At 47.6% G+C, this 25,029-nt stretch overlaps 1 protein-coding gene and 1 pseudogene across 2 annotated transcripts in view; one reads left to right on the top strand and one right to left on the bottom strand.

Moving 5' to 3' along the window:
• Nucleotides 1-25,029, top strand: part of LOC149465043 (uncharacterized) — a 76,593-nt gene that overhangs the window by 43,562 nt on the left and 8,002 nt on the right.
• Nucleotides 726-19,883, bottom strand: LOC149465046 (uncharacterized; annotated as a pseudogene). The gene is made up of 13 exons (XR_016312258.1): nt 19,701-19,883; nt 17,965-18,147; nt 17,517-17,861; nt 17,201-17,400; nt 16,789-17,112; nt 16,505-16,640; nt 14,979-16,238; nt 4,712-4,829; nt 4,498-4,595; nt 4,181-4,408; nt 3,793-4,098; nt 3,505-3,637; nt 726-2,332 (listed from the first exon to the last, which is right to left on the bottom strand). The product of XR_016312258.1 is annotated as an uncharacterized LOC149465046 (transcript).

Below are 25,029 nucleotides of genomic sequence, written 5' to 3'. Positions count from 1 at the left end.
AAAGAAGGGGCTAAATACTCTGGTTTGAAAAGTGGGGCTGAGGACTCTGGTGTAAATGGGAGGAGGAACATTAGGACCAGGGGCGGACTAACAACTCATGGGGCCCCCGGGCAATAGGGGATCATGGGGCCCCTGTGTCCTTGCCCAAACTCAAAAAAGCCTATGAAAAAGGTACCAGGGGCATCTCATGGGGCCCCCTACTAACCCCGGGCAGTCCCCGAGTTTCCAAATGGTCAGTCCGCCCCTGATTAGGACTAATGTGAAGGGTTAATTGAAGACTCTGGAGGGGACTGGGAGTCTAATGTGAAAGGGGGGACTGAGGACTCTGGTGTGAAAAGGGAACTGATGTTCTTGGTGCCGGCCCTTGAAGGGGTATTAGATGCTGGGGGGGGGGGTTTGTGATCATGTGACCGCATTGATTGGCTTTCACAGCAGTCACATGATTGGAAAGCTCTTGCTTCGGTTAGCTGCCAGTAACTGTCCTGGAAGCTCGCACGGTGCGCACTCTTGGCAGAGTTCCGTTTTTGTTTGGGTACGCATATAGGCATGCGACTGGCGGGAAGTGGAGGAAACGAAAGACTCCTATGTAAAAAGGGGGAGGGGGAAGTGGGGATTCTGATGTGAAAGGGGGGGAAGGGTTTTTTATAAGGACTCTGATGTAAAAGGAGGACAAAAGAGGGACAATGAGGAATCGGGACTTAGGAGAGAAAAAATAGACAGAAACGTTATTAGATTGTGAAGACTTTATTGGTCAAGTTACATGAGGTGACCATGATGTCCACCTTGGAAGGTTCTGCTGAAGGTCAGGGGAGATCAGACTACACAGCTAGAGGGACCCAACCAGCAGTGACCCCTCCTTCTCTCTCACCATGATGTCCTCCATGGATGCTTCTGCTGAAGGTCAGGGGAGATCAGACTACACTGCTAGAGGGACCCAACCAGCAGTGACCCCTCCTTCTCTCTCATCATGATGTCCGCCATGGAAGCTTCTGCTGTAGGTCAGGGAAGATCAGACTACACTACTAGAGGGACCCAACCAGCAGTGACCCCCCCCCCTTCTCTTTCCTAGCAGAGGAAGCCGGACACAACTTTGAAGTCTTTAGTGATCTCTGATCTCCTTATAAAGTGTTTCTTCCATGATAAAGATCAGAGGAGCGTTCAGCCACGTGTTTTCTGAGGTGTATATCAAGGTGTGCTTCTTCCCAGTGTGAGGTCTCTGATGTCCGGCATCATATCATCCATAGAGAAGACATTTCCTGCACTCAGGACACTAGTACACCTCGAGGGTGGTGTGAGATCTCTGACATACGGCAACATATCATCCATATAGAAGACATTTCCCGCACTCAGGACACTATTACACCTCAAGGGTTGTGTGGGATCTCTGATGTCTGGTAAGACAAGACTTTCATGAAAAACATTTCCCGCACTCAGAGTATAAATAAGGCTTTTCCCTCGAGCGAGATTTCAGATGTTTGATAAGTTCTGATTTCTGTGGCCAACACTTCCCTCACTATGGGCAAGAAAACAGTTTTTTTCCGTCTGTGGCATGCCTGATGTTCATTAAGATTGCCCTTCCGTGAAAAACATTTTCCACATTGAGGACAGGAATACGGCTTCTCACCTGTGTGCACTCTCTGATGTGCATGAAGATAAACCAACCGCGCAAAACATTTCCCACACTCAGGGCAGGAATAGGGTTTCTCACCTGTGTGCAATTTCTGATGTCTTGAAAGACTGCCCTTATCTGAAAAACACTTCACACACTCAGAGCAGGAATACGGCTTCTCACCTGTGTGTGATCTCTGATGTCTGCAAAGGCTGTAACTATCCGAATAACATTTCCCACACTCTGAGCAGGAATACGGCTTCTCACCTGTGTGAGACCTGTAATGGATGTCCAGTTTTGCTTTACGAACAAAACATTTCCCGCACTCAGGGCAGGAGTATGACTTCTTTCCTGTGTGAGATCTGTAATGTCTGATGAGGTCTGATTTACGAAGAAGAAATTTCCCGCACTCAGAACAGGAATGGAGCTCCTGACCCATGTGTGATTTCTCATGAACAGACAAAATTTGTTCAGAGATAAAACTTTCCCCACACTCAGGACAGGGAAACTTCTTCTCCCCCTGAACCCCGGCCCTATCCCCCACAGTACGAGGGTGCTCAGAGTCAGAGGGATTCCATGGTCTCTCCACACTGGGAAGTCCACCATCCATAGTGGAGCTCATTGTCTTTTCTCCGGCACAATCTCCTGGGATGTCCTCATCTTCCATTTTACAACCTGGAGATAAAGTGAGACGATCCTTTGAGGGTTTCTCCATGGCGGGTCCTGGAAAAATAGAAAAACATCATCAATTGATAGGTGGGGGTTAGTTCACTTCCATCAAGATTCCATCTGGATCAGAGAGATAGGAGGGAGCAGATGTTCTCTGTGGATGTCCCAACCAGTTGGGAGTCCTCCCTTCTTGTCACGATATGGGTTCTCTGCAAGTTCCAGTTATTAATTCCTTGTTTTTTTAATCCCTTGTGTCCAGAGGAAGTTCATCCTCCAATTAGTATTCTACTCCTGTGTGCCAAAGGCTCCTAGCTGTAATTAACACACCCCCTCCATCCTCCTCCAGCCAAAAGGTCCCCAAATTCAATTAATGTATTCTCCCCCACTGTCACCCTGTTTACAGCTACAAATTCAATTACTGTATTTCCTTTCCTGTCCATCCTGTCTTGTGCCCAAATGTAGTACATCCCTAAGTAATGCCTTACTTTTGTGCCAGAGGAAGTGCTTCCCATCCCCAATGCAATTAGTGCCTTTCTTGCCAAATGTTCCCTAATTCAATCAAGGCATCCCCTCCATTGTCATCCAAATGTCCACAAACTCAATCAAGGCATCCCATCCATTGTCATCCTGCTAATGACCCCCGCCCCACCTCTCGTCCTGCCCCGGGGTTTAAGAGGTCAGTGCTGGTCTCTCCCTACCATCCATTCTGCTGTGCAGCCACTGAGGGATCCCAGCTGCGGCGGGACTCTAGTGGCCAGACTCTGCCTGAGCCCCATTGGAGTAAGGGGGACCCCAGAAGCCACATCAGCTCTGCCTGAGACGCTGTCAGCTCTGCCTGAGACTACCACATCAGCTCTGCGTGAGTGTATGCTTCCCCTGTGTTATCCAAACTGTTTATGAACTGCCTCCTACCTCCCTGTTGGATTACAAACTGCTGTAGAGACTTTAACTTTGCCCCCCGGGGCTGGATTACAAAGTATTTTGAGCTCTCTCTCTCTGCACTACTTCCCATTGAGTGACTGCTGTCTGTTTTAATAAAGCTTTAACTGTTTGCCATCTGCCTTGTGTGTTCTGTCCTGCCTACCCTCCGTCACACCTCTTCAAAGGATCTTTGGTCCTCCCAGGTCACTTCTACATTTACACCGCCTTGACAGAGGAGCAGGAACCAATGGGGGCTGGGGGGGCGGTAGCAGAGCAGAGATAAGAGAAGAATATATTCTGGTCACCTGTGCTGATCTCTGTAGGAGTGTCCTCTATGAATGTCCTCCTCATTCCAGCCTCCTCCGTATATTGCTGATCATCCCTCACATACGTCTCTTCTACTTCATCCTCAACTTTCATGTTCATCAGATCTTTACCCTAAACCAACAGAATGGCAGAAAATAACATCTGTAACATAGAAGGATTTATAATGTGAGATCACATAGAACATCTCATCTTGTAGAGTCCACACATCGTCTCCACATGTCAGAGTGTTCCACCACTTTATGTTCCCGACCCTCAACTCCACCGACCTGATGATGGTGAGGGATGGTGTGACCTTCCTGTGTGGAATCCTGGGAATACAGAGAACGGGGACATCTCTCTGGTGGGTTCCCATGACTGGATCCATCTACCTGATGATGGTGAGGGATGGTGTGACCTTCCTGTGTGTAATCCCGGGAATACAGAGGACGGGGACATCTCTCTGGTGGGTTCCTGGTATTAGGTGGCTCCATTATATCCTTGTGTTCTTCTGAAAACTCCTCCATCACTCCATACTCCTCATCCGCCTCTTTATACTCTTTAACAACAATATTATAATCCCCAAGGATTCCACTCTGAATATATAAAAAAAAAACATTCAATGTAACAAACATGTCGTGTATAAAATCATAACTACCAATATTGTTATTCATCTACCTGATCATTTTGTGAATAGTTGTGATCTTCCTGTGTGGAATCCCGGGAATACAGAGGACGGGGATATCTCTCTGGTGGGTTCCTGTAGCTGGATGACTCCACCATGGTGTCCTGGTACAGATCTTTGTGTTCCTCTGAAACCTCTGACTCCTCCATCGCCCCATTCTCAACATCCTCCTCTTTTATCTCTTCTTTAACCTCAACTTTACAATCTCTCAGGTTTCTACTCTGAATATATAATAAAAATGACATCAATGGTAACAATGCAGATAATGTACAGATCCTAATGATACTATCAGTGATTGTTCCTCATCTACCTGATGATGGTGAGGGATGGTGTGACCTTCCTGTGTGGAATCCTGGGAATACAGAGGACGGGGACATCTCTCTGGTGGGTACCCATGACTGGATCCATCTGCAGGAAACACACACATTGACTGAATCCATTGTTTCTATGTGTTTATCAGATGATGGGGGATCTAGGTGGACCCTCCGTACTGCTCTCTCCTTTCCAAAAAAGTCTCCTCTTACCCGGTGATGTGAGGGGCGGCTGATTGTCCATCATGACGTCCTTGTAGAGGTCCTTGTGTCCTTCTAAATACTCCCACTCCTCCATGGAGAAATAGACAGTGACACCCTGACACCTTATAGGAACCTGACACACACAATGATACAGTCACCATCCAGACACATCCCTTGTCTGTTACTGGAGAATGTCCCAGAATTCCCGGCACCGCTCACCTCTCCTGTCAGCAGCTCCATCATCTTCTTGGTGACTTCTAGAATCATCTGCATGTTGTGTCTCTCAGGGTTTAGGGAGTCACATGGAGGCACTGTGATGGTCATATGATCACCTGACTTCGGAAGAGGAAATCTCTGTATTGAAGAACCAATAGGAACATCATGTTAGACTCCCAGAACCCCCCTCACCACTCCGGTCAGGTCTGTGTGATGTCATGTGACCTCCCAGAATCCTCCTCACCTCTCCGGTCAGGTGTGTGTTTTATTATTAGAGATAAGAGTGATGTCATGTGACCTCCCAGAATCCTTCTCACCTCTCCGGTCAGCAGGTAGATAATCTCCAGGGTGAGGTTTAGTATCCTCTCACTCATGTGACTCCGGTCCTCCTCCATCCTCATTGGTGTGGTCATCTATGAAGGTTTCCCTGTAGACAGATAACATTGATGAGAGAATGATCTGGATTGGTTGTACAATGATAGGATGGGGATATCAGGAGGTAATATGGAGGTCAGTATGGATTATAGAACTATGGCCCCCGGTGGGAACATGTTTAATCCGGACTGTTTAGGGTTTGCTATGATTCTTGGGGTACGGGAGATGTATACACTTTGGCCTCCTCCACAAATTCCAGTTTCTATGTTGGGTGTGTTGTTTCTGAACTCATTCTGTTTGGTATTCGATCTGCAGACATGGAACCATAAACAGGATCTTCTGCTTTCTTGAATGGGTTTTCTCTCAAGCATTGCTGTGAGGTCAGTGTGATATCATAGGGTTCTCTGACTCCGGATGGAGGAACATTGGGAGGAGGAGCTGTGAGGTCAGTGTGATGTCATAGGATTCTCTCACGCTGGATGGAGACATTTGGAGGAGGAGCTGTGAGGTCAGTGTGATGTCATAGGATTCTCTGGCCCCGGATAGAGGAACATTGGGAGGAGGAGCTGTGAGGAGAGTGTTATGTCATAGAATTCTTTGATTCTAGATCAGCGGTTCTCAACCTGTGGGTCGCGACCCCTTTGGGGGTCGAACGACCATTTCACAGGGGTCGCCTAAGACCATCGGAAAACACATATTTCGGTCTTAGGAACCGAGACACCGCTCCTCTGTCTCAGGCGATGTGTGGGCGGGATGATACGCTGCCCCTGTCACCTAGCCACACCTCCGGGATCACTCAACAGCTCCGCCTCCTCGCCGCTGATTGGCCACCGGAACTGTAGCTCAGGAGAGGCACACAGGCGGCCAATCACCGACGAGGAGGTGGATCTTGGAGAGGAGGAGCCGAGCGGCAGCGCGCGTAGATCAATGAAGAACGAGGGAGCTGCCGGAGCAAGTGAAGAGGAGAGTGGCCAGAGAAGGAAGACAGCTGACAGGTAAGTGAGAGAGCGAGCCCAGACTGGAGCAGGGGTCAGCAAGGTAAGTATCATTGGTGTCAGTAGGAGGAATAGTGCCCCATCATTTGTGTCACTAATACCAATGATGGGGCACTATTTCTCCCACACATACACCAACGATGGAGCACTATTCCTCCCCCCACCGACACCAACGATGGGGCACTATTCCTCCCCCCACCGACACCAACGATGGGGCACTATTCCTCCCCCCACCGACACCAACGATGGGGCACTATTCCTCCCCCCACTGACACCAACGATGGGGCACTATTCCTCCCACTGACACCAAGAATGGGGCACTATTCCTCCCCCCACCGACACCAACGATGGGGCACTATTTCCCCCTCCACCACACTGACATCAATGATGGGGCACTATTCCTCCCACTGACACCAATGATGGGGCGCTATTCCTCCCACTGACACCAATGATGGGGCGCTATTCCTCCCACTGACACCAATGATGGGGCGCTATTCCTCCCACTGACACCAATGATGGGGCGCTATTCCTCCCACTGATACCAATGATGGGGCGCTATTCCTCCCACTGACACCAATGATGGGGCGCTATTCCTCCCACTGACACCAATGATGGGGCGCTATTCCTCCCACTGACACCAACGATGGGGCGCTATTCCTCCCACTGACACCAACGATGGGGCGCTATTCCTCCCACTGACACCAACGATGGGGCGCTATTCCTCCCACTGACACCAACGATGGGGCGCTATTCCTCCCACTGACACCAACGATGGGGCGCTATTCCTCCCACTGACACCAACGATGGGGCGCTATTTCTCCCACTGACACCAACGATGGGGCGCTATTCCTCCCGCTGATACCAACGATGGGACACTATTCATCCCACTGACATCAGTGATAGGGCACTATTCCTTCCACTGACACCAATGATGGGGCACTAGTCCTCCCACTGCAAAATTACAGTTATGAAGTAGCAACGAAAATAATTTTATGGTTGGGGGTCACCACAACATGAGGAACTGTATTAAGGGGTCGCGGCATTAGAAAGGTTGAGAACCACTGCTCTAGATGGAGGGACATTGGGAGGAGGAGCTGTGAGGTCAGTATTATGTCATAAGATTCTCTGACTCTGGATGGAGGAACATTGGAAGGAGAAGCTGTGAGGTCAGTGTGATGTCATAGGATGGGTTGACTACGGATGGAGGGACATTGGGAGGAAGAGCTTTGAGGTGCTATGTCTACGGATCTTGGGTTAACTAAATTATTGCTCCCGGAAGCCTTCCACCTCTCCTAATAAAGGACTTGTCAAATATTTGGGCATGAAAGAAAGTAGTGGTTCTGAAGGCCTCATTTTTAAGGGGGCTTCCGAATTCCAATACGCTTCCTTTCCCTTAGACCCCGAGAAGCATTGGACCTATGCACCCCCATGTTCAGGCCATGTGGCCTTGCATGGTTCATAGGGAAGGGGCGCCTGCTCCTTCTCTTTCCTGGCCCACCAGGCTGAATGCTTGGATTAAGGGTCTGGTATTGGCTATTAGGGAGACTCCCACATATTATCTTTTGGGGGGGTCCACATTCAGCACCCAAACTTATTTGCATTTAGCCAAACCCTGTTCGAACCAAACCTAGGGCAGCGCAGCTCATCCCGAGTCTTAAAAATGTTTTTTTTTCCACTCCCAAAATTTTTTTTCCACTCCCGAAATCCACCTCCTACTCCTCGACCACCCCCTCCTCCTCCTCAATAAACTACACTCCCTTGGCATCAGGGACTCTGCTCTCTCCTGGTTCTTCTCTTACCTATCCCAACGCTCCTTCAGCATTACCTATAACGCTGCCACCTCCCCCTTGCTCCCCCTCTCTGTTAGGGTCCCCCAAGGCTCTGTCCTTGGACCCCTTCTCTTCTCCATCTACACCTCCTCCCTTGGCAAACTTATACACTCCCACGGCTTCAACTATTACCTCTACGCCGATGACACACAAATTTACCTCTCCACCCCTCACCTCACCCCCTCAGTCTCCGCCCGCATCACCCACCTCCTAAATGACATTTCAGACTGGATGTCGCTCCATTTCCTCAAGTTAAACCTTTCCAAAACTGAGCTCCTAGATTTCCCCCTAGCCCGCGCCCCCCATCCTCTCCTTCACGACCAACAACGCCACCATCAATCCCACCCATGCCTAGACTACTGCAACTCCATTCTCACCGGCCTACCCCAACGCAGACTATCCCCGCTTCAGTCTATCCTGAACTCAGCGGCTAGACTCATCCACCTCACCAACCGCTCAACTTCTGCCACCCCCCTCTGCCTATCCCTTCACTGGCTCCCAATTGCCCAACGCATTAAATTCAAATTACTAACTCTGACATACAAAGCCATTCAAAACGCTGCCCCAAACTACCTCACCGACCTGATACCCAAATACCACCCTACCGGTAATCTTCGCTCCTCACAAGACCTCCTACTTTCTAGCTCCCTGGTCTCCTCCTTCCACGCCCGACTTCCCCCATCCTCTGGAACTCATTACCCCAATCCATCAGACTGTCACCTACCGTCCTCACCTTCAGACGCTCCCTGAAAACCCACCTCTTGAGGGAAGCCTACCCCACCCTCACCTAACAGCCGTTCTCCTCCACTCCATCCCCCATAGCCACTTCCTCCTGTACCTCTACCCCCTCCCTCCTAGATTGTAAGCTCGAAAGAGCAGGGCCCTCAAACCCCTCGTGTATTGTATTGTTACTGTATTGTCTCATGTACTGTTCCCCCACTTTATTGTACAGCGCTGAGCAAACCTATTGGCACTATATAATAATAATAATTTTGGGTTCCTCTTCCTCCTATCTCTTCTTTTGCAGGTGACTGGATCTGCTCCATTTCTTGATGCTCTTAGATATTAAATTCTTTTACATATTTACGCACAACATCTGCTATATGACATAACGGTGGTCACATGATTACGGGGCGTAAATAGAAAATCAGATCTTATTACCTCCTCTGCTGCCACTTCCACCAACGTCTCCTCTCTACTTCCTGCCGACTCACCTCTCACCCCAACTTCCTATTTATACCTGACATCGCTTCCTGTCTTCCATAGGGACTTCCTGTCTGGGTAAAAGTGAGATCACCTCTTGTGGAGCTCAGAGGAACTGCAGCCCCGAGAACCGTTTGGTAATGTGACCCCGGCCTTGTGCTGGGTGTGTATGGACTGTATGTCCTCATAGATGGGGTCACCTCCACTCCCAGCAAGGGGGAGGGAAGTAGATTGTTGCTCGGGATGATCAGAGGGGTTTTATTACCTTTCATTTTGCAGCAAAGCTGATTGCAGTCATAATTAGCTTCTAATTTTTCGTGTTCCGTTGTATTTATTAAGGGCTCATTAAGCTCCTTCCTCTTCTACATGTTTTTTTGATGCTTCGGTAATGCTTTTTTGAAGCTTGGCAAATGCTGTGTGTGTTGATTTTCTATTTGTTTTATAGGGGCCCAGTAGAACCCCAGCTCAATAGTACCCCCACTCAGCAGATCCCCAGCTCATTAGTACCCTTGTTCAACAGACCCCCTGCTCAGCAGTACCCCCAGCTCTACTGATTCTCTGCATAGAAGTACTCCCAGCTCTGCTGATCCCCCACTCAGTAGAAACCCCAGCTCTGCTGATCCCCAATTCAGTAGTAACTGCCAACTCTGCAGATCCCCCGCTCAGTAGTAAACCCAGCTGTGCTGATCCTCCACTCATTAGTACCCCCCAGCTCTGCTGATCCCCCATTCAGTAGTAACCCCCAGCTCTGCTAAGCCCCCGCTCAGTAGTAACCCCAGCTCTGCTGATCCCCCACTCAGTAGTAACCCCAGCTCTGCTGATCCCCCATTCAGTAGTACCCCCCAACTCTGCTGATCCCCCGCTCAGTAGTACTCCCCAGCTCTGCTGATCCCCCGCTCAGTAGTAACCCCCAGCTCTGCTGATCACCCGCTCAGTAGTAACCCCCATCTCTGCTGATCCCCCATTCAGTAGTAACCCCCAGCTCTGCTAAGCCCCCGCTCAGTAGTAACCCCAGCTCTGCTGATCCCCCACTCAGTAGTAACCCCAGCTCTGCTGATCCCCCATTCAGTAGTACCCCCCAACTCTGCTGATCCCCCGCTCAGTAGTACTCCCCAGCTCTGCTGATCCCCCGCTCAGTAGTAACCCCCAGCTCTGCTGATCACCCGCTCAGTAGTAACCCCCATCTCTGCTGATCCCCCATTCAGTAGTAACCTCCACCTCTGCTGATCCCCCATTCAGTAGTAACCCCCAACTCTGCTGATCCCCCATTCAGTAGTAACCCCCAGCTCTGCTAAGCCCCCGCTCAGTAGTAACCCCAGCTCTGCTGATCCCCCACTCAGTAGTAACCCCAGCTCTGCTGATCCCCCATTCAGTAGTACCCCCCAACTCTGCTGATCCCCCGCTCAGTAGTACTCCCCAGCTCTGCTGATCCCCCGCTCAGTAGTAACCCCCAACTCTGCTGATCCCCCGCTCAGTAGTAACCCCCAGCTCTGCTGATCCTTTAGTTTGTTGATCCACCTTCCTCTTCAGTCTCTGCTCACCTTCCACTATAGCGTTCCTACATTACACACCACGTCTGCTAGTAGCTTCGCTCCGGACCCCGCTCCCCTTCCTGCTGTTCCACGCTACACACCAGATGTGACGTCTACACCAGACACTCCCAGAATGTATACACACGAACCGGAAGTGACTACTGATGATGTCTTTCCAGTTCGCTTGGTGGTTTCCCAGTGCATCCTGGGATATCTCATACCTGAAATACCTCCAAAACAATGTGAAGCTAAAGCTGAAATAAAGCAACTCAAAAGCTGCAAGTGCTGTTATTCAGTGTTGTCATAGACTCCTGTAGAGTCTTTGGAGAATTTAACGGAACTGATCCCAGAGTGCGGTTGAGTACTTCCATTAGAATACCGCTTCCCCATCCGAACACTGACAATAGACACCACACCCAGCCATACAAGACTAGACAACACCAGTCTTGAAGTAAACCAGGAAATAGACTACTTTATTTTGAACACAGATACAAGATATATACACTCAGGGGACAATCCCCCCTCCCTGCATATTGACAGAGGGCGGGGCAATTTACATTTAGTAACAAGAGACACACAGGTATTCAAACTTCACACCAGAAGACAGTCCCATCAAGAGGGAGGGCTGCTGGAGACACCCCTGACTAAGCCAATACACAGACACATACATCCCATAATAGGTTGCTCCCAAGCCAGACACACAACAATGGGATGCAGCCACACAAACACCAAACAATCCACAACTCCCACCCCACCTATCTCCTAGACATGTCTACACAATATTAGGACAGATCACCCTGTACCCCTAACAGGCACAGGGTGACTTACACATAAGAGGGATATGGGGAGCTGAGACAGGGTTCTCCCCACCTCTGCAAAGTGAGCTGGGTTCCATGGGCCCCCCACCCAAAGTGACTCCCATCACAGAGATGCTTTGAAGCACCAAGAAAGTGACATGGGGTACAACTGTTGAAGCGATGCAAAGCAAACACAACGTGTCAACAGAGCCCCCTCAGATGCCAGGGCCTATGGTCAGTATGCAGGAGGCTAGCCTGCAGTCCCCTCCAAAAGCCCATTTTATTTAGTGGGAGGAGCTTTGATTGACATTCAGAGTGCTTTAAAAAATCGCGTCCAATGCCACATTTTGAAGCAAGTGTAAACGAGCCCTGAGAGATTTCAATACCAAAAACAAAAAAAGAGACACAATGGTTCATACAAGGTCACAACATAGACGATCATAATAAAAGGTTCACCAAAAAACAGAATATATGCACTAATGGGCCATCAACTCGTATCTCCATACAAATGTTTTGAGGCCACAAGAGTGACCAGAATCCAGGTCTTTGGGCAATATAGCGAGGATTATACCAGGAGACCATTATACAGATTACCCCTTATGGCATATGGAATTATGAGTAAAATAGGACTTGGGAAAGAGACCAAAAATAATGTATGTGACAGATCTAACCAACAGGACAGGGACTTTTGGAGATGACTAGCCTCTTGCCAACTGACCATGGGCCAGAGCATCTGAATAGGCTCTATTCTTTGGGAGGTGTGTGCCTGGGGGGACCTTTGGAGTAGTTTTACTTCAGATTCAAGTCTACATCTCCCCAAAACACACTCTGAGAACTGGAGGACCAGGATTCAGATTTGGGACCTCTGTACCCAAACCAACATTGACTGCTTCAACCCCTCCTCCTAGACTTAAAGCAGATGTCAATATAATCAACTCAAAACAACCTGATGCTGAAGTCTCTTGCTGTATTCTGTTAAGGCGTTATGTGTTTACTGTTGTTACATAGTTAGTCTGGCTGAAAAAAGACAAAAGTCCATCCAGTTCAACCATAGAAAAAAAAAAAAAAGTTATAATCCTACACCCACAGTTGATCCAGAGGAAGGCAAAAAACCCAGCAAAGCACGATCGAATTTGCTCCTGCAGGGAAAAAATTCCTTCCTGATCACCCGAGAGGCAATCGGATATTCCCTGGATCAACTTTCCCTATAAATGTTATATCCAGTTATATTCTGTGTATCCAAGAAAGAATCCAGGACTTTCCTACAGCAATCCACTGAGCTGGCTACAACCAACTCTTGAGGGAGTCTTTGCCCCATTGTTAATTGAGTCATCTATTGTTTCTGTCTGCTGGCTAGTCCTCCTGGAGGTTCCTACATCATGGGATTAGTCTGGTGTCAACTTTATCTCGTTATCTAATCAATGTGAGATGTTTATCCTAATGTGTAATATATTTTTATATTGTTCGTGTGAGGACTGCCCCTATTTCTGAAGTGTAAAAACCCTGTATTTCTGTTCAATAAAGCGTTTATATGGACTGCCCCTATTTCTGAAGTGTAAAAAACCCTGTATTTCTGTTCATTAAAGCGATTATATGGATTATGGCAATATAACGAGGATTATACCAGGAGACTATTATACAGATCATCCCTTATGGCATATGGAATTATGAGTAAAATAGGAATTTGGAAAGAGACCAAAAATAATGTATGTTAATGGACTCATCTATTGTTTCTGTCTGCTGGTTAGCCCTCCTGGAGGTTCCTACATCATGGGATTAGTATGGTGTCAACTTTACCTCGTTATCTAATCAACGTGAGATGTTTATCCCAATGTGTAATATTTGTTTTTATTGTTCATGTGGGGGCTGCCCCTATTTCTGAAGTGTAACAAACCCTGTATTTCTGTTCAATAAAGCGTTCCAGTTGCACCTAAGCAAGTGTCACCTAGTTTTTGGGTGCAATGACCAGCTATAATACTTTGGTCCTGTGTCCTAGTGCCGAGGAACCAGTTCTCTGACGGGAACACCCAGGCTGGGTGCCAGGCGGTCCGTCACAATGTGCATATCATTTCCAGGGTTCTCCAGAAATGTAAGAAATACACGAAAAAAATAAAGAGAAAGAGAAGGTGAGGACAACAGACTGGGAAGAAGTCAGAAAGGAGGAAAGAAGAGAACATATTAAGAAATGAAGGAGCATGGTGAGGGAGGGACAAATAATTCCTAGACTCAGAGGGCTCTGATGTTAAAGGAGGGGACTGGGGACTCCGGTGTGAAAGGATGGACGACTGCGGACTCTTATGTGAAGAGGTAGTTGAGGACTCTGATATGAAAAGGGGGGACTGGGGACACTGATGTGAAAAGGGGGGACTGGGGACACCGATGTGAAAAGGGGGGACTGGTACACGGATGTTCTCTAACCCCTTGGCGCCGGCGCTTCCTGGCTCTTGAAGGGGTTTTAGATACTGGGAGGTGGAGCTTGTGATCATGTGACCACCGTAATTTGTTGTCACATGATTGGAAAGTGCCTGATTTTTTATTTTTAAAGAAGGGGAACTAAGAATTCCAATGTGAAAGGGGCAAGCAGGAAAGTGAAAACTCTGATGTGAAAGGGAAGGAGGACTTCTGAAGGTCAGGGGAGATTAGACTACACTGCTAGAGGGACCAAACCAGCAGTGACCCCCCCCCCCTCCATTCTTCTCTCTCACCATGAGGTCCTCCATGGAAGCTTCTGCTGAAGGTCAAGGGAGATCAGACTACACTGCTAGAGGGACCAAACCAGCAGTGACCCCCCTCCTTCTCTTTCACCATGATGTCCTCCATGGAAGCTTCAGGTGAAGGTCAGGGGAGATCAGACTACACTGCTAGAGGGACCCAACCAGCAGTTACCCCCCCCCCTTCTCTCTCACCATGATGTCCTTCATGGAAGCTTCTGCTGAAGGTCAGGGGAGATCAGACTACACTGCTAGAGGGACCCAACCAGCAGTGACCCCCCCTTCCTTCTCTCTCACCATGATGTCCTCCATGGAAGCTTCTGCTGAAGGTCAGGGGAGATCAGACTACACTGCTAGAGGGACCCAACCAGCAGTGACCCCCCCCCCCCCTCCCTCCTTCTCTCTCCTAGCAGAGGAAGCCAGACACAAATTTGAAGTCTTTAGTGATCTCTGATCTCCTTATAAAGTGTTTCTTCCATGATAAAGATGAGAGGAGCGCTCAGTCACGTGTTTTCTGAAGTGTATATCAAGGCGTGCTTCTTCCCAGTGTGAGATCTCGGATGTACGGCAACATATCATCCATAGAGAAGACATTTCCTGCATTCAGGACACTAATACACCTCGAAGGTGGTGTGGGTTCGCTGATGTTTGGTAAGACAAGACTTCTGTGGAAGAACATTTCCCGCACTCAGGGCTGGAATACAACTTCTCTCCTCCGTGAGATCTTTGATATTTGACGGATTCTGATTTCCATGGATAACATTTCCCGCACACAGGACAGGAAAAGAGCTTTTCTCCTATGTGGCACTTAGAGTAGAAATACAGCTTCACCTCCGAGTGAGATTTCTGATGTTTGATAAGTTCTGATTTCCGTGGACAACACTTCCTGCACTAAGGGGAGGAAAACAGTCTTCTGTCGTTTGTGGCATACCTGATGTTCAGTAAGATTGCACTTCCGTGAAAAACATTTTCCACACTGAGGACAGGAATACGGCTTCTCACCCGTGTGTAATTTCTGATGCCTATAAAGATGGGACATCCGTGAAAAACATTTCCCGCACTCAGGACAGGAATATGGCCTCTCCCCTGTGTGGGATCTCTGATGTATAACAAGATCTGTTTTCCGTGAATAACATTTGCCGCACTTGGGGCAGGAATACGGCTTCTCCCCCGTGTGAGATCTCTGATGTCTGGAAAGACTGGCCTTATCTGAAAAACATTTCATACACTCAGAGCAGGAATACGGCTTTTCCCCCGTGTGCACTCTCTGATGTTTAGTAAGACAAGACTTCTGTGGAAACAGTTTCCCGCACTCAAGGCAGAAAAATGGCATCTCCCCCGTGTGAGATCTTTGATGTATAACAAGTTCTGATTTCCGTAGATAACATTTCCCGCACTCAGAACAGACATATGGCTTTTCCCCTGTGTGAGATCTGTAATGTGTGTCCAGTTTTGATTTACCAAGAAAAAATTTCCCGCACTCAGGGCAGGAATAGGACTTCTCTCCTGTGTGAGATCTGTAATGTCTGATGAGTTCTGATTTGTTAAGAAAGAATTTCCCACACTCAGAACAGGAACGAAGCTTCTCACCCGTGTGAGACATCTGATGTATAAAAAGACTTAGCTCAGTGCTAAAACCTTCCCCACATTCACGACAGGAAAATATGATCTCCTCTTGAGTTTTGGCCCCATCCCCCACAGTACGAGGTTGCTCAGAGTCAGAGGGATCCCATGGTCTCTCCACACTGGGAAGTCCACCATCCATAGTGGAGCTCATTGTCTTTTCTTCGTCACAATCTCCTGGGATGTCCTCCTCTTCCATTTTACAACCTGGAGATAAAGTGAGACAATCCTTTGAGGGTTCCTCCATGGCAGGTCCTGGAAAAATAGAAAAACATCATCAATAGATAGGAGAGGGTTAGTTCACTTCCATCAAGATTCCATCTGGATCAGGGAGATAGGAGGGAGCAGATGTTCTCTGTGGATGTCCCAACCAGCTGGGACTCTTCCCCTCTTCAAAAGGCCTTTGGTCCTCCCAGATCACTTCTACTTTTACACCGCCTTGTCAAGAGGAGCAGGAACCAATGGGGGCTGGAGGGGGGCGGTAACAGAACAGAGATAAGATAAGAATATATTGTGGTCACCTGTGCTGATCTCTGTAGGAGTGTCCTCCTCTATGAATGTCCTCCTCATTCCAGCCTCCTCCATATATTGCTGATCATCCCTCATATACGTCTCTTCTACTTCACTCTCAACTTTTATGATAATCAGATCTTCACCCTAAACCAACAGAATGGCAGAAAATAACATCTGTAACATAGAAGGATTTATGATGTGAGATTGCATAGAACATCTCATCTTTTAGAGTCCACACATCGTCTCCACAGTGTTCCATCACCTTATGTTTGTGACCCTGAACTCCACCGACCTGATGATGGTGAGAGATGGTGTGACCTTCCTGTGTGGAATCTTGGGAATACAGAGGACGGGGACATCTCTCTGGTGGGTTCCCATGACTGGATCCATCTACCGGATGATGGTGAGGGATGGTGTGACCTTCCCGTGTGGAATCCCGGGAAAACAGAGGACGGGGACATCTCTCTGGTGGGTTCCTGGTATTAGGTTCTTCCATCATACTGACTTTGTAGAGATCCTTATGTCCTTCAGGAAAATCCTTCATTACTCCATACGCTACATCCTCCTCTTCATACTCTTCTTTAACAACAATATTATCATCCCTGAGTTTTCCACTCTGAATATATAATACATTTATTGTAAAAAAAAAAACATGCATATGTACAAATCATCACAAACAATTCCAATAATTCTTACTCATCTACCTGATTGTGTTTTGTATAATTATGATCCTCCTGTGTGGAATCCCGGGAATACTGAGGACGGGGACATCTCTCTGGTGGGTTCCCATGACTGGATCCATCTACCTGATGATGGTGAGGGATGGTGTGACCTTCCTGTGTGGAATCCCTGGAATACAGAGGATGGGGACATCTCTCTGGTGAGTTCCCATGACTGGATCCATCTGTAGGAAACACACACACTGACTGAATCCATTGTTTCTATGTGTTTATCAGATGATGGGGGATCTAGGTGGAGCCTCCGTACTGCTCTCTCCTTTCCAATAAACTCTCCTCTTACCCGGTGATGTGAGGGGCGGCTGATTGTCCATCATGACGTCCTTGTAGAGGTCCTTGTGTCCTTCTAAATACTCCCACTCCTCCATGGAGAAATAGACAGTGACACCCTGACACCTTATAGGAACCTGGCACACACAATGATACAGTCACCATCCAGACACATCCCTTGTCTGTTACTGGAGAATGTCCCAGAATTCCCGGCACCGCTCACCTCTCCTGTCAGCAGCTCCGTCATCTTCTTGGTGACTTCTAGAATCTTCTCCATGTTGGGTCTCTCAGGGTTTAGGGAGTCACACGGAGGCACTGTGATGGTCATATGATCACCTGACTTCAGAAGAGGAAATCTCTGTATTGAGGAACCAATAGGAATATCATGTGAGACTCCCAGAATCCTCACCTCTCCGATCAGGTCTGTGTGATGTCATGTGACCTCCCAGAATCCTCCTCACCTCTCCGGTCAGGTCTGTGTTTTATTAATAGAGATGAGCGTGATGTCATGTGACCTCCCAGAATCCTCCTCACCTCTCCAGTCAGCAGGTAGATGATCTCCAGGGTGAGGTTTAGTATCCTCTCAGTCATGTGACTCCGGTCCTCCTCCATCCTCATTGGTGCTGCCATCTATGAAGGTTTCCCTGTAGACAGATAACATTGATGAGAGAATGATCAGGATTGGTTGTACAATATTAGGATGAGGACATCAGGAGGTAATATGAAGGACAGTATGGAATTAAGAACTAAGGCCACCAGTGTGATGTCATAGGATGGGCTGACTCTGGATGGAGGGACATTGGAAGGAGAAGTTGTGAGGTCAGTGTGATGTCCTAGAATGTGTTTACTCCAGATGGAGGGATACTGGAAGGAGGAGCTATGAGGTCAGACTCTAGATGGAGGGACATTTGGAGGAGGAGCTTTGGGGGACCATGTATGAGGCTCCTTTGTGAACCTTTGAGCTTTAGCCTTTATCCCTGTACTCTGGAGACTTTTATGATTACATTTTAGGATGAATATGTCACATTGGGATACTTATGTAAAATTTTACATTTGGAAATGTATTTTAACCCCTTCAGGGTCACTTATCAGCTCGGAAGCAGAACTTCTTATATAGAAACTGTATTTCTCCCACTTCCTTGAATACAAGCTTTCCAATGGTTGCTAAGGAGGTGACAGGTGCTGGCACCCACTGCATCCCTAGCAACCACTGGCATTATCAGCACCATTGGGTTACATGGATGGATAGCAGAGGGAATGTCTAGCGGTAACATCACTGCCATGGCCATATCTGGTCAGTGATGTTACCATTACCCTCACCCCTTCCCTTATATAGCTGTTGATGGCTCATGTTGCGGTCTATTGATGAGGAGCAGCATTGGAATCGATCCTGTGTGCCGGGTCCATCAGGTTTCCTTGTTTCAGTGAATCTGCAGGCATCACGATTGACAATGGAATAATAATGAAAGACGTTTTTTGTATGTTCGTATGTGTGGGGGCTTAAAATTTTGTGACAGGGGTTTTAATTTTTTACACTTGTTTTTTTTAGAGTAAACTTTTTTTTTAATAATATAGGGGACAAAACGTTTTCTATGTGATCCTATTTTGGCAGAACAGATTCTCTTTGATGAGACGTCAGGGGTCTTTTAGATCCCTGATGTCTCTCCTGCCTTCCTTTGAGCGCAGATTGGGCTTCATTAGCTTCTTCCCCAGCCACAGTAGATGGGGAATGTGACAGCAGAGACCAAACGAGTCCTTCCTACATGGGGAAGATCAGAGAATGGATGGGCATTTTTGATGTGACAGATTCGACTTCCATTGACTTCAGTGGGGTTTGGAAATTTGGCACTCGAACACGAAAACATTGGATTCATCCTCCTCCTCTCTCATTCCCCCAGGGTCCAGCTCTTCTCTATATACTTGATGTGATATGGACATCATGGAGGAAGAGGACGGGCGTGACGGTGGAGAAGAGGACGGGCGTGACGGTTGAGGAAGAGGACGGGCGTGACGGTTGAGGAAGAGGACGGGCGTGACGGTGGAGGAAGAGGACGGGCGTGACGGTGGAGGAAAAGGACGGGCGTGACGGTGGAGGAAGAGGACGGGCGTGACGGTGGAGGAAGAGGACGGGCGTGACGAAGAGGACAGACATGATGGGGGGATTACTGGGTGTAAATAGAAAATAAGATCTTATTACCTCCTCTGCTGCCACTTCCGGCAACGTCTCCTCTCTAATTCCTCTGGACTCACCTCTCACCCGGAACTTCCTATATATACCTGACATCACTTCCTGTCTATCATAGAGACTTCCTGTCTGGGTAGAAGTGAGATCCCCACCTTGTGTTGCTCAGAGGAACTGCAGCCCTGAGAACTATCTGAAAGTGTAAGGAAAAAAGTCACCAGCACACCAAGAGTCACCAATATGGGTCCAAAGGTTTTAATGAACGGTCACATAGTTACAGCAAGGCAAAGTTTCGGAACTCTCGCAGGACACCTTCATCAGGCATGTGCCTGATGAAGGGGTTCTGTGAGACTCCGAAACATTGCCTTGCTGTAACTATGCGATCGTTCATTAAAACCTTTGGACCCATATTGGTGATCCTCGGTGTGCTGGTGACATTTTTCCTTGCTGATTTTGTTCGGTTCCAGCCGACGGTCGCTGCAGCACCCACTTATACACACAGCCATTTTTAACGCAGGAACGTGTGCATTTGGACTATACACTTCCATCTGATAGTGTGCTGGGTGTATGGACTGTATGTCCTCATAGATGGAGTCACCTCCACTCTATGGATTTATCCACTACTACCTTCTAATTTTTCATGTTCAAAAGTCATTATTAAGAGTTTTGACTACGAAAGACAAAAGAGTCACATCCAGAAACAATGGTTTATGCAGGGTCACAACAAAAATTATCACAAATACAAGGGTCACCAAAGTTACAAACAGAATACATGCTCCGTTGGACCATCAACTCATAGACCTTTATGAATTTTTGAGGTAACCAAAGTGACCAGAACTCAGATCTCCGTCCGTATTATCCCTTATGGTAAAATAGGAGTTTGGAAAGAGACTAAAAATCAGTATGCATATTATTATTTCCGGGGTTCTGAAAATACACAAAAATAAACATTAGCAAAGAAGAGAAAAGGAAAGATGAGGACATCAGAATAGGAAGAAGTCGGAGAGGGGGAAGGAAAAGAAAAACATAAACAAAAGAAGTAGCAAGGTAAGGGAAGGACAAATAATTCCCAGCCTTATGAGCCGTCCAACCAAATTTTAAACCAAATTGTAAAAACTTTCTCATGGGTATCTGAGGAAAGGGCCAACAATTCTACATTGATCATGGTCCCATTGAAACTACAAAAAAACCCAAAGGAGGCCTAAAGTTAACTTACAGACAATAAAGATAAATGTAATCAATTTTGCCATTGGGACATTTTGGGGAGGTTTATTTGAAAAAGTGTCTACTAGATCCTTACAGAAGTTACAGCCCAAAACTGTGGATATCACAGAATACATTTTTATCCACATCCTTCAAAACTTTGGGTCACATCCACCATCTATGGCATAGTATGCCTTCCCGTCCACAAGAAAGGAAATGTAAGGGTGGAAATTGGGGTGAAAATTTGGCAATTGGGGAAGGGGTAAGGTAATTAGCCTCTATTGTTTCACTATTTTGCACTGCTCATAAGAAACTTTTTTGACAAAACCATGTTGACATTGATGAAAACCTTCCCAAGTAGTTTCAAGTCCTGTAAAGAAGGAACTTGTTTGACAAAACCATGTTGACATTGATGAAAACCTTCCCAAGTGGCTTCAAGCCCTGTAAAGAAGAAACTCGTTTGACAAAACCATGTTGACATTGATGAAAACCTTCCCGAGTGGCTTCAAACCCTGTAAAGAAGAAACGTGTTTGACAAAACCACGCTGACATTGATGAAAACCTTCCCATGTGGTTTCAAGCCCTGTAAAGAAGAAACTCGTTTGACAAAACCATGTTGACAATGATGAAAACCTTCCCACATGGCATCAAGCCCTGTAATGCCCCTATTCATCCAAAGAAGGCTCAGGAAGTGGTGGCATGGGTCCCCTCCTCACCGTCCTCATTTGAGGCACCAAGCAGTAAGCAGTCCATCTCTGCTCCAGTAGAGCAGTCCGGCAGATCATGGCAAGGCCCCATACCCCAGTACAGACTGGTTGGGGAATTGTCTCTTCTTTTTTCAGCTTGTCCTACATCTAGCATATGGATGTAAGGAACCAAATTCGGGGGGGGGGGGGGGGTGAAAATAGCTCCCGATTCCCAGGATATGGTGATGGAAGATTACAGTAGCTATGTATAAGGAGGAGAATACAGCAGAGAAGCTGCATGCTTGAAGCTCCATGATGGCGGCATTCCAGTTATGACTGGAAGGCCATTCAGCAGCATGTTTGGAGCCCCATCATGGTGGCGGCATTCCAGCTATGGCTGCTCCAATTGACCCAACATGTTTTTTTTTTTTTTAAATTAGGTTTTTAACATGGGTACACAGAAAGTATGCTTGGGAAAGCAGGTAGGCACCCCCTTTTAATAGGTTACAGCAACACTTCAGAGATCCATACATTGGTGAATACAGAATACACAAGTGCAATTTATTTATTTTTATTTATTTATTTCAGGTACGTATATAGCGCCGTCAATTTACGCAGTGCTTTACATATATATAGTACACTCACATCAGTCCCTGACCCTCAAGGGGTGTACAATCTAAGGTCCCTAACTTACATTCATACATACACATACTAGGGCCAATTTAGACAGGATCCAATTAACCTACCAGCATGTCTTTGGAGTGTGGGAGGAAACCGGAGTACCCGGAGGAAATCCACGCAGGCACAGGGAGAACATGCAAAGTCAGGTGGTGCTGTGGCTGGAATTTGAACCAACGACCCGAGTACTGCCAGGCAGAAGTGCTAACCAATTAAATAAAATTAAATCAGCTGTACGGTAGTGGATCAGGCAATTGCAGTGGATAATATGATGGGGGCGGACTTCCTCCGATGGAGGGGTAGGGAACAAACAGTAGGAGAAATGAAGGGGCGAGGGAGGGAGTCCAGCTGGGGCAAGCCTAAAGATACTAACACCAGTGCTACAATACCAGAAGATCAAGATCAAAGGAGGGTGTCAAGGAGGTATGCTCAAAGAGACCTGAAACCTGGGCCTTGATTGGTGGACGAAGAATGAAGAGAAAGCTTATTTGAAGCATTGAGCCGACAATACCAGTGGTCGCCAATAGAGGGAGACTCCACACAAATCTACCTGGCTGGCCACACACAGTTAGATACAAATCCCGCATACAATCTAGGGAACTCTAAGGGGTGTGAAGCACCTAGGAGGCAATTGAAACACACTTTTGAGCTTCCCAAAACTATCTCATGAGCTCAACTCCTGACATTCTTTTGCCCTTCCTATTGCCCACACACACTAGTTTGGTTAGATTGCCACCAATTTGCAGTTTGTCAGCCATCTGGTTTGCTAATCAACCATGCACATGCCCACAGATGCCTGTCTTGCAGGTCCGCTTACATGCACTGAAAATAAACTGCATGAAATATTCTCAATGCATTTCATACATGTGCGTGGGGCAACTCCCTGCAAGTTGGGGTACCTTTTGCCGTGCACGTGTTCATCATTGCCAGTGGGGGGCTCTGGTCATTTGAGAATCAAGCATTGGGCAGTTCCCCAACAAAGAGATGATTGCAGTAGTTAATTGTTGCATTTAGGAGGGCTACTGCTGAGCCCACCCCCTCCCCACCAGTCCAGCGTACCCGTTACCTTACTCCCCACTAACAGAATGGGGTCCCACCATATGCAGAGAGCAGACCGTATGCGTGTACTTGTTAACTCCGTCACTCCTGTACCATGCTGCCAGGTTATGGGTCTCCATAATGTTGGGTTTGGTCCCAGTATGGGAAACCGACCGTTGGAGGGGATTCAAGATGACCAAACTTTTTGCTACTGGAGGACCCATCACCTAAACCAGGTACCTCTTTTCCCGACTGGCTGCGATGTACCTTACACTAGTTCTTGGTTACCCATAGCAAAACTTGCCAAGTAGACCTTTTGTAGTGGCTTTGCTTCATACCCCACATATGCTTCACTGACCCAAGCTCTTTCATACAACAGAACCATCATGCCCACCCTTTGGAATAACTTCAGAGCAGGCTTAAAACAGTTGAGGATACTTTACTTAAAAGTTTTGTTCATACAGTTCAACGTGAATAACGACATGCAAAAATGTCCCTATTTAACTCTACTTGGCTGCCCAGGCATACCTCCAAAAGGTAGTAGTCCATTTTTGTCATTCTCCAAGTCCCGGTAGTTCTCCGGATCCCCGGAGTCTCCCTGGTGGACTGCAATGCGCAGCTGTCCTCCTCCAATGCACTCATAACATCTGCGGCTAAGAGTGGGCCAAGAGCGGGCCTCGAAGCTCAGCCTTCCCTCTTTTTATATCACAGGTGGGGGGGCTGAATCCAAAATGCCAGTGAACAGAAGCACACAAATGAACTCTTTCCCCCCAGCCTTGGCAAGCCATTAACTCAGCTAACAATTTTTTAGGCAGCATGACTACATACAGATGAATGAACTTATACAGAGCATCTGTCAATGTTGTGTGTTTGAGTATACTATTCCAGACAACAAATTCAATTTTAGGTGCCGCTGAGCCTGATTCCACAGTTTATGAAGTTTTGGAATTGGGCTGGACTCTATACCTTTGGTAGTGATGAGCCAAACATACCTTGGCTCGGTTTTGAAAGGTTGGAAAGCTTCACTGAAGTTGGGATATTGAATCCCAACCCCACAGAAGTCAAGGACAGCCAAATGTTAAAAATCGGTAGTGGCCAATTTCAAGGCTAATGGGTGAGGAATTATCAAACAGATGGCAAGGGGGGGCTGAACCAAAGCAAATCTTCAGTATGTCCCAGCCTGCTTCCAATCTTGTGTTCCCAGCGTGTCCCAGCCTGCTTCCAATCTTGTGTTCCCAGCGTGTCCCAGCCTGCTTTAAATCTTCTGTTCTCAGTGTGTCCCAGCCTGCTTCCAATCTTGTGTTCCCAACGTGTCCCAGCCTGCTTCCAATTTTGTGTTCCCAGCGTGTCCCAGCCTGCTTCCAATTTTGTGTTCCCAGAGTGTCCCAGCCTGCTTCCAGCCTCGTGTTCCCAGAGTGTCCCAGCCTGCTTCCAGCCTCGTGTTCCCATATGTCCCAGCCTGCTTCCAGCCTCGTGTTCCCATATGTCCCAGCCTGCTTCCAGCCTCGTGTTCCCAGTATGTCCCAGCCTGCTTCCAGCCTCGTGTTCCCAGTATGTCCCAGCCTGCTTCCAGCCTCGTGTTCCCAGTGTGTCCCAGCCTGCTTCCAGCCTCGTGTTCCCAGTGTGTCCCAGCCTGCTTCCAGCCTCGTGTTCCCAGTGTGTCCCAGCCTGCTTCCAGCCTCGTGTTCCCAGTGTGTCCCAGCCTGCTTCCAGCCTCGTGTTCCCAGTGTGTCCCAGCC

This window comes from Staurois parvus, unplaced genomic scaffold (genome assembly GCF_062004578.1).
Source record: "Staurois parvus isolate SC_StPar_1 unplaced genomic scaffold, SC_StPar_1.0 ptg000144l, whole genome shotgun sequence".
Lineage (NCBI taxonomy): Eukaryota > Metazoa > Chordata > Amphibia > Anura > Ranidae > Staurois > Staurois parvus.
This window is presented reverse-complemented; position numbering and strand designations above follow the sequence as displayed.